Source organism: Gouania willdenowi, chromosome 12 (genome assembly GCF_900634775.1).
Source record: "Gouania willdenowi chromosome 12, fGouWil2.1, whole genome shotgun sequence".
In the NCBI taxonomy this organism is placed as follows: domain Eukaryota; kingdom Metazoa; phylum Chordata; class Actinopteri; order Blenniiformes; family Gobiesocidae; genus Gouania; species Gouania willdenowi.
The window spans coordinates 14,642,656-14,654,622 of record NC_041055.1 but is presented as its reverse complement, the minus strand read 5'-3'; the positions used below and the strand labels follow the sequence as shown (position 1 = coordinate 14,654,622).

At 39.1% G+C, this 11,967-nt stretch overlaps 1 pseudogene; it reads right to left on the bottom strand.

Annotated features, from left to right (window-relative positions):
* Nucleotides 1-5,353: 5,353 nt before the first annotated feature.
* LOC114473511 (zinc finger protein 532-like) lies at nt 5,354-11,419 on the bottom strand (annotated as a pseudogene).
* Nucleotides 11,420-11,967: the final 548 nt, after the last annotated feature.

Here is an 11,967-nt window from a genome sequence, read left to right as displayed (position 1 = left end):
AGAACCATAGTCACAGCAAAAGTAGCAATGTCCCAGCACTGAACTGCAGCAAAGCCTCCACCTTTATACTCAGCAGGTTATCAGATGCAGCTGGTCCAATCAGCAGGAGAAAGTTGCTGGAAGCGAGTCCAAGATCTCCTGCCTGCCCTCCAAAATAAAACCCCATCGTGACAATCAGTAGGTCGAGCTAAAATGTCCATTCTGATAATCTTCCGTTGCACTCTTTCGAGTCCTGAAGTCCTTTCTCCAAAGTCAAATACGACACAGTTTAGGCATATCGTAGTTAAAGTATTTTAGTGGAAAAAAAAATCATACATTTAATCATTTTTATTTGTGATTTTAAACTTTATCTGACGCTATTTTACATGCAGCGTTAACACACTGTAGCTACTTTAGTTATGAATGCAGTTTTCATGTCAGTCTCACCATTGAGATCTAATGATGTAGGCTGAAAGAGTTTTAGGTTAGAGTTTAGAAATTTTTTTTAAATCATGTAACAATTTGTATTAGTGCACTTCACACTATAACCAGTATATGTTCCTATTTGTACATTCTCTCAATTAGACTTAAGTTCTCTGGAACCATCTACCAACCATGGTTCGGGGGGCAGACACCCTCTCTACCTTTAAGGTTAGGCTCAAAACATTCCTCTTTGGTAAAGCTTTTAGTTAGGAACCAGCTCATAGCTCATAGTTAAGATGCAATAGGCATAGACTGCCGGGGGGGTCTGGCATGCTCGGTTGGAGAGGGCGTTAAGAAAGAGGTCATTTAGGTTAGAGAGGGACCAGAGAGGGTCCCATTCCTCTCTCTAACACTCCCTCTACAGTGAAGAAAATAAGTATTTGAACACCCTGCTATTTTGCAAGTTCTCCCACTTAGAAATCATGGAGGGGTCTGGAATTTTCATGGAAGGTGCATGTCCACTGTATGAGAGAAAACCTAAAAAGAAAAATCCAGAAATCACAATCTTTGATTTTTTAACAATTTATTCGTGTGATACAACTGAAAATAAGTATTTGAACACCTGTCTATCAGCTAGAATTCTGACCCTCAAAGACCTGTTAGTCCGCCTTTAAAAGTCCTCCTCCACTCTACTGTATTATCCTGAATCAGATGCACCTGTGTGAGGTCGTTAGCTGCATAAAGACACCTGTCTACCCCATACAATCAGTAAGACCCAAACAGTCAGCATGGCTAAGAGCAAAGAGCTGTCCAAAGACACCAGAGACAAAATTGTACAACTCCACAAGGCTGGAAAGGGCTATGGAGAAATTGCAAAGCAGCTTGGTGAAAAAAGGTCCACTGTTCGAGCAATCATTAGAAAATGGAAGAAGCTAAACAAGACGGACAATCTCAATCGGAGTGGAGCCCCATGCAAGATATCACCTCGTGGGGTCTCAATGATGCTAAGAAAGGTGAGGAATCAGCCCAGGACTACACGGCAGGACTTGGTCAATGACCTTGTTACGGCAAAATTTGCGGTTGACCTCATTTGGAGACATGATTTATTACTCTGGTTGAGTGATGGAGTCCAGGCGAAGCATTGATGATTTTATAAAAAAGGTTTATTATGAAACTAAGTAAAAAAAGTACAAAGATGGAACAAAGTGGAACAAAAATTAGTGACCGTCCGGCCGGACGTTCGAAGGCAGAGTGACACACAGTTCTGACACATCACGTATATCCCTGCAGTTCCCCCTCCCTCCTCCCCCCCGGGAGATAAGGACAGAGTGGAGGAGGTGAGGGGAGGGAGAAAAGAGACAGTTCCTTCTTTGGGTCAAAACAACCAGTTCTCTTGGCATCTGCTGATTGCTATGTGAGTGGAGGTGTGTGCGTTTATGTGTTTGTGTGTGTGAATGGATGTGTATGGGGTGTGTATGTGTGACATGTGACTGTGTGATGCCTCCGTGTCTGAGAGATAAAATGTGTTTTGGGAAGCTGGCCTCGAGAAGAGAGCAGAAAACATGAGACAGCAGAAATGAAAAGTCTCAACTTAAAGCCTATAAAAGAATAAGGTCTATGAGTAAATATGTTAATAAACATAACTAACAATTTTGGCCCAGACAACCTGAAAAGAGCTGGGACCACTGTTTCCATGGTCACTGTTGGTATTACACTAAGACGTCATGGTTTGAAATCATGCATGGCACGGAAGGTTCCCCTGCTTAAACCAGCACATGTTAAGGCCCGTCTTAAGTTTGCCAATGACCATTTGGATGATCCAGAGGAGTCATGGGAGAAAGTTTTGTGGTCAGATGAGACCAAGATTGACCTTTTTAGTCATAATTCCACTATGCGTGTTTGGAAGAAGAAGAATGATGCGTAACATCCCAAGAACACCATCCCTACTGTGAAGCATGGGGGTAGTAGCATCATGCTTTGGGGGTGTTTTTCTGCTCATGGGACAGGACGACTGTACTGTATTAAGGAGAGGATGACTGCAGCCATGTATTGTGAGATTTTGGCCAAAAACCTCCTTCCCTCAGTCAGATCATTGAAGATGGGTCGTGGCTGGATCTTCCAACATGACAATGACCCAAAGCACACAGCCAGGAAAACCAAGGAGTGGCTTCGTAAGAAGCATATCAAGGTTCTGGAGTGGCCTAGCCAGTCTCCAGACCTAAATCCAATTGAATATCTTTGGAGGGAGCTGAAAGTCCGTGTTACTCAGCGACAGCCCAGAAAGCTGACTGATCTAGAGAAGATCTGTGTGGAGGAGTGGGCCAAAATCCCTCCTGCAGTCTGTGCAAACCTGGTGTAGAACTCCAGGGAACGTTTGACCTCTGTAATTGCAAACAAAGGCTACTCTACCAATTATTAACGTTGGTGTTCAAATACTTATTTTCAGCTGTATCACACGAATAAATTGTTAAAAAATCATAGATTGTGATTTCTGGATTTTTCTTTTTAGGTTATCCCTCATACAGTAGACATGCACCTTCCATGAAAATTCCAGACCCCTCTATGATTTCTAAGTGGGAGAACTTGCAAAATAGATGGGTGTTCAAATACTTATTTTCGTCACTGTATGTCTGCTTCTTCCCTTGTGTGTTTGTTCCTGTACTCCTTCTGGCTTTTGTCTTGTAGGTCCGTGGGATCCTCAGTGTGGAGTTACAGAGTCTCAACAACTCTGTCTCCACCCTTTCCTCTGCACACACCCAACACAGCATAACGTGGATGGCTGTTCATCATAGGAATGGGATCCACACAAGGTTCCTGCTGCTTAACAGATGGTTTTCCTTGCCGCCATGATGAATTCATGTTGGGTGTGGGATACATATGTATGTGTATATACGTATATATGCATATGTGTGGAGACATAAAATGAAGAGTCCGTCCTTAAGACTGTTCTACTGTAAACTGTCTTGAGATACCATTGGTTATGATTTGGTGCTATACAAATAAAAGATTGATTGATTGATATTTCTTCCAGCAGTAGCAGCTGATAGTGTAAGGGTTGATACACATACAACGTTTGGTTCTATTCAAAGGACTCCTCATAAAAATTTTAAAATGATTTGTCTGTAAAAACATCACCTTTATTTTAAGACATTTATTGCCACTGACATATAATGCATACTGTATATATATTCTCTGGTCTTTGGTGAGAGCAGACGTGTTTTCCTTTGCTCCGATAACACGACCTTGGCTACAGCTGGCTACAGCTGAACAGCCTGAACAGCCTGAAAAACTGGGCCCAGACTGAAGGAAAATGGTGAAAAAACCGCAGGGAGGCCCTTCAGAACCCAATTCGGGTTTGGAAGAGGTCAAGGAGATGATACGCGAGGGTCTACAAAACCTATCTGCCGAGATAAAGTCGTTGGAAAAGACGCTGGAAAATTCACTGGAAAGACTACAAAGCGAAACAAAGGTACTGAAAGAAAAGAATGAAAGAAATGCTGAAGAGATAAAATTGTTGAACGCGAGGGTTGAACAGCTGGAACAAAAGGAAAGAGAGAAAGATGTCATCATCACAGGCCTAAAGATAAAACCCAGGAGTGACGAAGAAACAAAATCGATTGAACAACAGGTCGTTGACTACCTGAAGTCGAAGGACATTGTCCTGAACCCTGACAACATCAACTCCTGCCATCTCCTGCCAAAGAAAAATGATAACAGAGCTGTAAAAATAACCTTCACGAATATAAAATTCAAAGGAGAAATAATCAAGCAAGGAAACAAACTCAAGGGAACGAAGGTGTACATCAATGAAAACCTGACGAAACAAAATGCAAGCATTGCATGGAAAGCACGCCAAATAAAAAAAGAAGGAAAGATAGTGAAGACGTGGTCAAAAAACTGCAGGATTTACATCCAGGAAGAAGAGGACGGAAAACCAGTTCTCATCAAAACGATGGACAACTTGGGAAAATACGAAGGATCCACCTAAACAACAACATTACTGATGGTAATCATGGATATGGACCCAGATCTATATAAACACTGGAAACAAAACTCAGACTGTGATTATTTTACGGAGACCGAATTAAATGTGGAAACCAAGAGTAAAAAAGGTCTGTCATTTATTCATTTTAATTGCTAGGTGGTGGGGTGATTAAGGATTACATTAAATTTAAATTCAAAGTGTTTATTGTCATATGTGCAGTTAGAAACATGATTTTTTTTATATACAATGAAATTACTACCTTGCTTATGAACTAAGATATAATAATGTGTTTATACAAGTTAAATCTAACAGTGGAAAATACAACACTGCCAATAAAACTAACAACAGCAGTTAGAAACACGCTTATGAACTAAGATATATTACATTAAAATACTACTTTGCTTGTGAACTGGGATGTGGTGATGTGTTTATACAAGTTGGATCTGATCCCATCATCAGACAGTGGAAAATACAACACTGCCAATAGAACTAACAACAGCTGGATTACCCTTGATGTAGAGACAAAACAAGGTGACATTGTGGATGAAAAGGGAAGAACCTTCCAAACACCTTCGAAAGAGGAACTATTCTTGAACTGGAGGAATGCTAACAACGTCTGGCAGGGAACAAGGCCAACACAAACAAAGATAGAGGACAACACTGACTACAGATGAGAATACACAAAAAAGGACGTTCAGAAGAAATCAAGAATGTTTTGACCAGAGAGACATGTAAACCCATGTAAATCTGCGATGGTAAAACAGGGGACGGGACCCGGATAAGCAAACTGCTTCTCTCGTCTCCTTTTTCGGCATGTACAAAAAATGTAAAAAAAAAAAAAAAAAAAAGTGAATGTAACCATGTCGGAAATAAACTGAATAAATAAAATAAAAATATATTGCAAATTTACAGTAGATTATATGCACTCCATCCAGTATATAGTGTAACAGATTATCTGCTGGGTGAGTTGCTTCAGTGACAATTTTTGAGAATGAGACTAATTTTTTAAGTCTCTGAAGAGGTGCTGGGCCAGGGAGCAGTGGGAGGTGTAGCACAGGCCGCACTCCCTGCACTGATCTTAGGAGCCGTCAGACTTGTGATGAGGGATGTGTTCTTTGAAGGCGGTGATGTTTTCAGTGGTGAAGTTGTAGACGGCACACCTGTAAACTTTGGGTATGTTCAGCTTTAGCCTCTTTCATGGTTGTAAGTCCAAACAGGCCTGTTAATGCAGAATGACATGACACACATTAAACTTTTTGCAAACAGTTTTCCAAAACAACTTGTACACACATATATAGTTTGATATTTCCTAATTAGGTTAAAAATTGAATGAATTCAATCTTTTACGTCCAATGAGACTTTTTGTATTTGGGTTAATGACGTATTGGGATTTAACTGCATGAAATTAAATAAAAAAGGCATCTAGAAATAATTTGAAATCTTATACAGGACTATAGGGTATGTAATGAAAATACATAATGGAGGTAATTTTGCCCCATAGTCAAAAAAATGTGGTCATTTTAAAAATTATTGGGATCACGGGAAAAAAATATAGTTAGAGCTTTGATATTTTTATAGATTAAAATGCACAATGCAAATTAAGGAAAAGTTCACCCTTTCTTTTTCAGAGAAGTTTGGAAGTATCATAGTACGGTAGCTATTATTTTATTTTTACGTTTACGTCTGGAGAAGTTGACAAAAAAACTAAAGGGCAATTTTGTGCTCGTGGAACCAGGTTTTTGGGGCATTCTTGGCAAAATTAAGGGCAAAATGGCCCGTGGCCCTTGCTAATTTCTGACACTGCAGAACTATAAGATTTTTATAAGATTTTTTTTCAAAACAGCAGTCATGGCCAGACAGTCGCACATGATATTTTGACACTTTGAATAACAAAATAAATTACAGAAATAATTTAGCAAGTAACAAAAAAATCAAAGTGAGTGCACACACAAGAAAATGTTAAAAACAAACAGAAGTACAAAAGTAGTTTACTAGATCAACTGTTTCTAAAGAAATTTATGTATACATTATATCTGGAGAAGTTGTTGACAAAAAACCTAAGGGCAAAATGGCCACTGCAGGACCATAACAATTTGAATAGATTCAGAGTAATTTTAAAGATTTTTTTAAAAACGCAGTCATGGCCAGACAGTCGCACCACATGATATTTTGACACTTTGAATAACAAAATAAATTACAGAAGTAATTTAGTAATTAACCAAAAAAAAAAGTCAAAGTGAATGCATATACACTACGTTACTACTAATTTGGTATCTTTTTATGCAGTTAAACTTGTTTTTAACTGTAAGAAATGCAGATGGACAGAATATTTATGTCACATCATTGACCCATGTCATTTTGCTTGATTATACGTATGCCTAATCAGCTCATTTGAGTAAATCATATGAACTGAATTTGCACAGTGTGCAGGTGCAGTGATGACTGTACTCACGAGCAGGTGTTCACATTTCCCTGCCCCTTATGTTTGAGCCGGTTGTGTCTGCCGAGACTGTGAAGGGAGCTGATAAACTTGTCACACAGTTGGCACGGATACATCTTTTTTAGTATCTGCGGTAAGAAAAAAGATGATATAATCAATGCTTGACAAGAAAAAAACAGACTTTGGAAGTAAAAACATCCAATGTACACTAAAAGCTCTTTGACATGAACTACTTGGTTGATGTCTCCTCCCACCTTCCTGTGCTCTCGCCTCATGTGAGAGACAAACATCTGTCTGGTACTGAACACGCTCGTACAGTACACACACATGTATCCTGGACTGGGAGGGTTCTCAAAGTCAGCCGGGCTGTTACTGTTGGATTTCTTTTGCCCTTTGTCTTCATTCCTGACACCTTCTCCCTCTTTTTCATTGGTGCTCATAGAATTTGTGGGCTTTGTGTTGAGAGGAACATTGATACCCAAGTTTGGTGGGCCCTCAACGGTTTTTAGAGTTCCATGGATTGCCTGAAAACCAAATTGAGAGTGTAAGAAATATCATTTGATGCATTTAACATTGTGCACCTCATTATTTGTGCTACTTGATAATTGTGTGGGCAAGACTTTAAGTAACAAACACATATTTACAAAGAATACACTTAAAGTTTAAAGGCCTTGTTAAATTCAACAGATGGCACAACATTTTTTACTTTGCTAACACCAACTCTCATGTGTTGCCTTTCAAAACTAGAGCTCTTAATGCAGACTATACAGTTCTAACCAACAGACAACTGGAGCTCCTGTTTCCTGTTATGATGGCATTGCAATAGTTCAAGATAAAAACATGAATAATGATTAATAATTGAGTCATTACTGAAAAAAACACCATTGATTGCTGCTACTTTTAATATTACCAATCAAATCTACTGAAGGTATTCAAATTTTATTCCAAAATGAATAGAATCAAAAATAGAATACAGAAAGTGATCACAAAGAGTTGTTTTTTGAAACATTTGAAATTAAAACAGGTAATTATTTGCATCAAGCCACCCATTATATTTCCATTATGCTCACCTTGATATGATCCAGCATTAGCGGCTTATGTGCAAAGTGCTTGGAGCAGTCGGGGCATTTGAAAACAGAAACTTTGTTATTACCAACATGCTGGTCCAAGTGTGAGACGATGAGTGACTGCATCGTGAACACTGTGTTGCACATGGAGCACATATAGTTTACCCTGGAAAACAGAACATTTAAAAATGAACACAAACCTAAAGAAAAATGTTTTAATACTCAAAGCAGAAGTTTTTCCTCCCACATCTTCCACCAAAACAATTACCTACAGTTCATACTGTGCAGATATGATTATTATTGTTTTATAATTAAGCTGTAAAAAAAAGATTGTAAATAGTTTCATCATTTTAATTTCCTTTGACTCATTAAATCCACATAAATTTGTGAGGACAGCTGCTCCTCATCAGTGCAGCTGATGATGAAGTTATTGAAAGGTTCCAGCATGGAAAAGATAAACTCAAGTTAATCCACCACATCTAAGACCCACAAATCATTTTACTGAGCAGGCCGTAGGAAACACAAAAGGCAGGTTTTAGGTGACCTGGCATGAGGCTGATTGATAGAAAGAACATGACTTATAGCTCGATAATTCACAACTAGTCTACAGTTCATCTAAATAATGATTTACTTTTGCAATAAACTAAACAGGAAGTTCAAATGAGGAGAAAACGCAAAATTCAGCTAATCATGCTATCTTTCAATGATGCAGTTCAGAGGACTTACTTGGGTTGTCCAGGCTTCACTCCTGGATGATGTGTGTTAGCATGGGAGTATAGTGCAAGTGCAGACTTGAAGGCCAAGGGGCACAGGGGGCATTTATAGAAGATCGCATAGTGAGTGTTGCAGATGTGGGACTTGAAAGTTGAAGAGTCAGCAAAGATCACACTGCAGTGGACACAGCTGGAGGCCAAAACAGAACATGTAGTTAGCAAGCAACATCCAATATTTGATATTTAATTTAAGGAAATGTGAGTTTTAAGTTTAAATGTGAATTTAAGGAAATGGTTGTTTAGTTTGACTATATGTTGACGGTCATTTTGTCATCATATTGTTAGCCAATATATGCCATCAGAAACAAATGAATGTCCATGACATGGTATTATAAAGTAGTTGAAGACTATGAACAAGAAATACTAATTTTAGATCAAATTAAGCTGAGCTAACACTAAACAATACTAACTCATAGCATTGAATAAAGTTAGATTAAAGTGGATTGTACAATTTATGTAAAAGAAAAATGTTTCTTTTTAACTTTTCTGATCGAATTCTAAATAATACCAATGTCATTGCATTAACTATAACAATTTGTAACCCATTTGAAATTATTTTTTTCAATGAACTACAGATCTTCACAGTTTTAGTGTTAATTTGAAGCAACTGTTAGGCTTAAAGCTGCAGTTTGCAGAATCCTCTCTCCGCTCCATTTTGAAACCGAAACTGAACCTCCCTTACGGGTGTCTGTTGTGAATGCTCTTGGTGACTTTTTTCTCAAGATAGACTAGTGACAAGTGTATGAACTTTATCTTGTGTTGTTAAATTATAGATTAAATTTAGATTTAAACTGTTGCTTCTCCACATCGGTCTGCCTTTTTCCTCTCAATTTGCTGTGTAACTGTTGTGTCTAACGCTGTTATGGAGACTTCTGCTTGGACGTCCGTCATTTCACTTTTACTACCGAGGGTACCTGAACGCATCTGACTTCAGTTGAGCAGCCAATAGTAATGCCAAAAACAGTTCATGGAGCACACATGTTTGTAGAAAGATCTCTGATTGGCTGATATCCAGATTCTCGGAGCCTCACGCTCCTGGATTAATAAATGTAATTTTACAGGGCCAGGAGAAGAAGATGAGATTCACTGTCCACTCAGAACAATAACTGGATTTTTGACCAGATGATGCCAAATATTATTAACATAACATTATTACCAATAACATTGTAAGTATTGCTTTTAAAGGTGTGGACTTGATACTTTAGAGAGTATATGCCCACCTAAAGGAGCGTCACCACAGACCACTTTATTAGGTACAGGTTGATATGATATGCTCAAATATTCTTGAAACTGATTAATGTTACGATAATGAGCATATACTATATCACCACCCACATTTACCAAATGTATCTTAATCAGATGTCAGTCAACCATAAATAATGAGGATTTCATAAGCAATAGTGTAAAATATGATTTTGTATGATTTGTGTCAAATGATACAAACTCACCAATAACAGACTCTCCTGGTGTAATGCAGACATGTCTTGGTAACATGTGACTGGAAATTAACAGAGCAGCAGCTAGCACCACATTCAGGACAGATGTACGGGGACTTGTGCTGGTGGATTCGCTGGTGTGACAGAAAACTGCATTGGTTTGGGAGAAGCATTTGGCAAATGGTGCAAGTTTTCTGGAAGAAACACAGGACATCAACAGGATCAGTCAACATTGTCTCTAAAGATTTGTGTGGATTAAAGAAAGTTTAAATTTATCGTTTCTCAGTGTGTTCACCTACCTGCCCTCTGGATTTCACTGCTTGCTGGTAATGCATGGCCAGTGAGCTTTCATCCTGGAACATTACATTACACTCCAAACACTTTAGGCTGTGCCTGCAAAGCTTTGATGCATCATCCTCCAAGGGTAGAGCGGCCACCACAGGAGCACTGCATGGAGCTGAAATGACTGCAGTTTGTGATGCTGTCTGAGAAACTTTGCCATGGGTTTGCGGTGTGATCACCTTTACTTCAGAGGTTAAATCAATGGAAAGACCTGATGAGTTCATGGCACTGATCATCTTATCAGCAGGGATGGGTTTGAGGATTAGATGTGAGCCCTACATAACAACTACTTTGTCATTGTGATCTCTTGCATGAAACAAAAGTTGGCACTTGTTGTAGAATACCAGACTTTTGGCGCATTTGTTGCAGGTGACCTCGATTTGTACACTGCGGCATTCGTGATGCTGTGTCAGGCTCTTCTCAAGAGCGAATGAGTCTCCACACTCCAGGCATTTGAATCCTCTGGAGTGAAGAGATATGCTTGCTGCACTGGGTGGGGAAAGGTTTGGAACATAAACAGGGACAGGATTTATGCTACTCAAGACCTTATTAAAGGCATCTACAACAGAACTCTCAGTGCTCGTAAATAACAGCAACCCAGAGAATGCTGGTAAGGCCTGTTGGACATCATCTGATTCTTGGTCCTGTGGCTCCTCTGGAGATCTGATGTTGGAAACAATATTATTTCCAGACAATTTAGCAGCATGATTTTCTTGGTTATCAGTTGGGTCATCAACTACTATTTCATCCTCATTATCATCATCAAACTCTTCAGCACTGGGGGTAGGACTGTACAGATGGATATTTGATAGTTGGTTGTCAGCTTTTTGCCCTTCTGTTCCTGAAACTTTCCATCCATTCTTCTTGTAAACACTACCTTTTCCTGCTTTTGGCTCAAAAGCATTTAGATGTCCATTACCAGAAAGGGGGTGCGAAAGGAAATGATGATGCTTCTCTGACATCGGTCCAATATGTTCGCTTAGATCTGCAGTCCAAAAGTTCTTAACAAGGACGCTAACACCAATATTCTGGGCTGTTGAGGCATTGGGGGCTACAGCTTCACTGATAGTCATCTCACTTCTAGTTTGCTTGAGTTGTGCATTATCATCTTGGTGACCAGATTCACTAGCGACTTTGGAATTAAAGTTTGGCGTTTTCATATCTCCCATGATCCTGTTGCCGCTGCAATGTGGAGACAACCCAGTAAAACAGATATTTTAGAAAAGTCAATAAGATAAGTTTTCCTGTAAAATAATTCCAGCAAGATAATTTTTGTCATCGGGACTTAGGAAATCCACTCTGATCTCCTGACATGTATCGACTGGCAACTACACGCAAGTCAAGGAAATTTCAAAGGAACCGTCAAAGCAATCAGCAGATGCCTCTGAGGAAGACTAGCAGTTGCCAGTTGAAACATGTCAGGAGATCAAATTGGATTTCCTCAGTAACAGTTGTCTGGATAAATTAAACCTGAACATATTACCTTTAAAGTTTTAACTGTCTTTGTTCACATACATTTTTT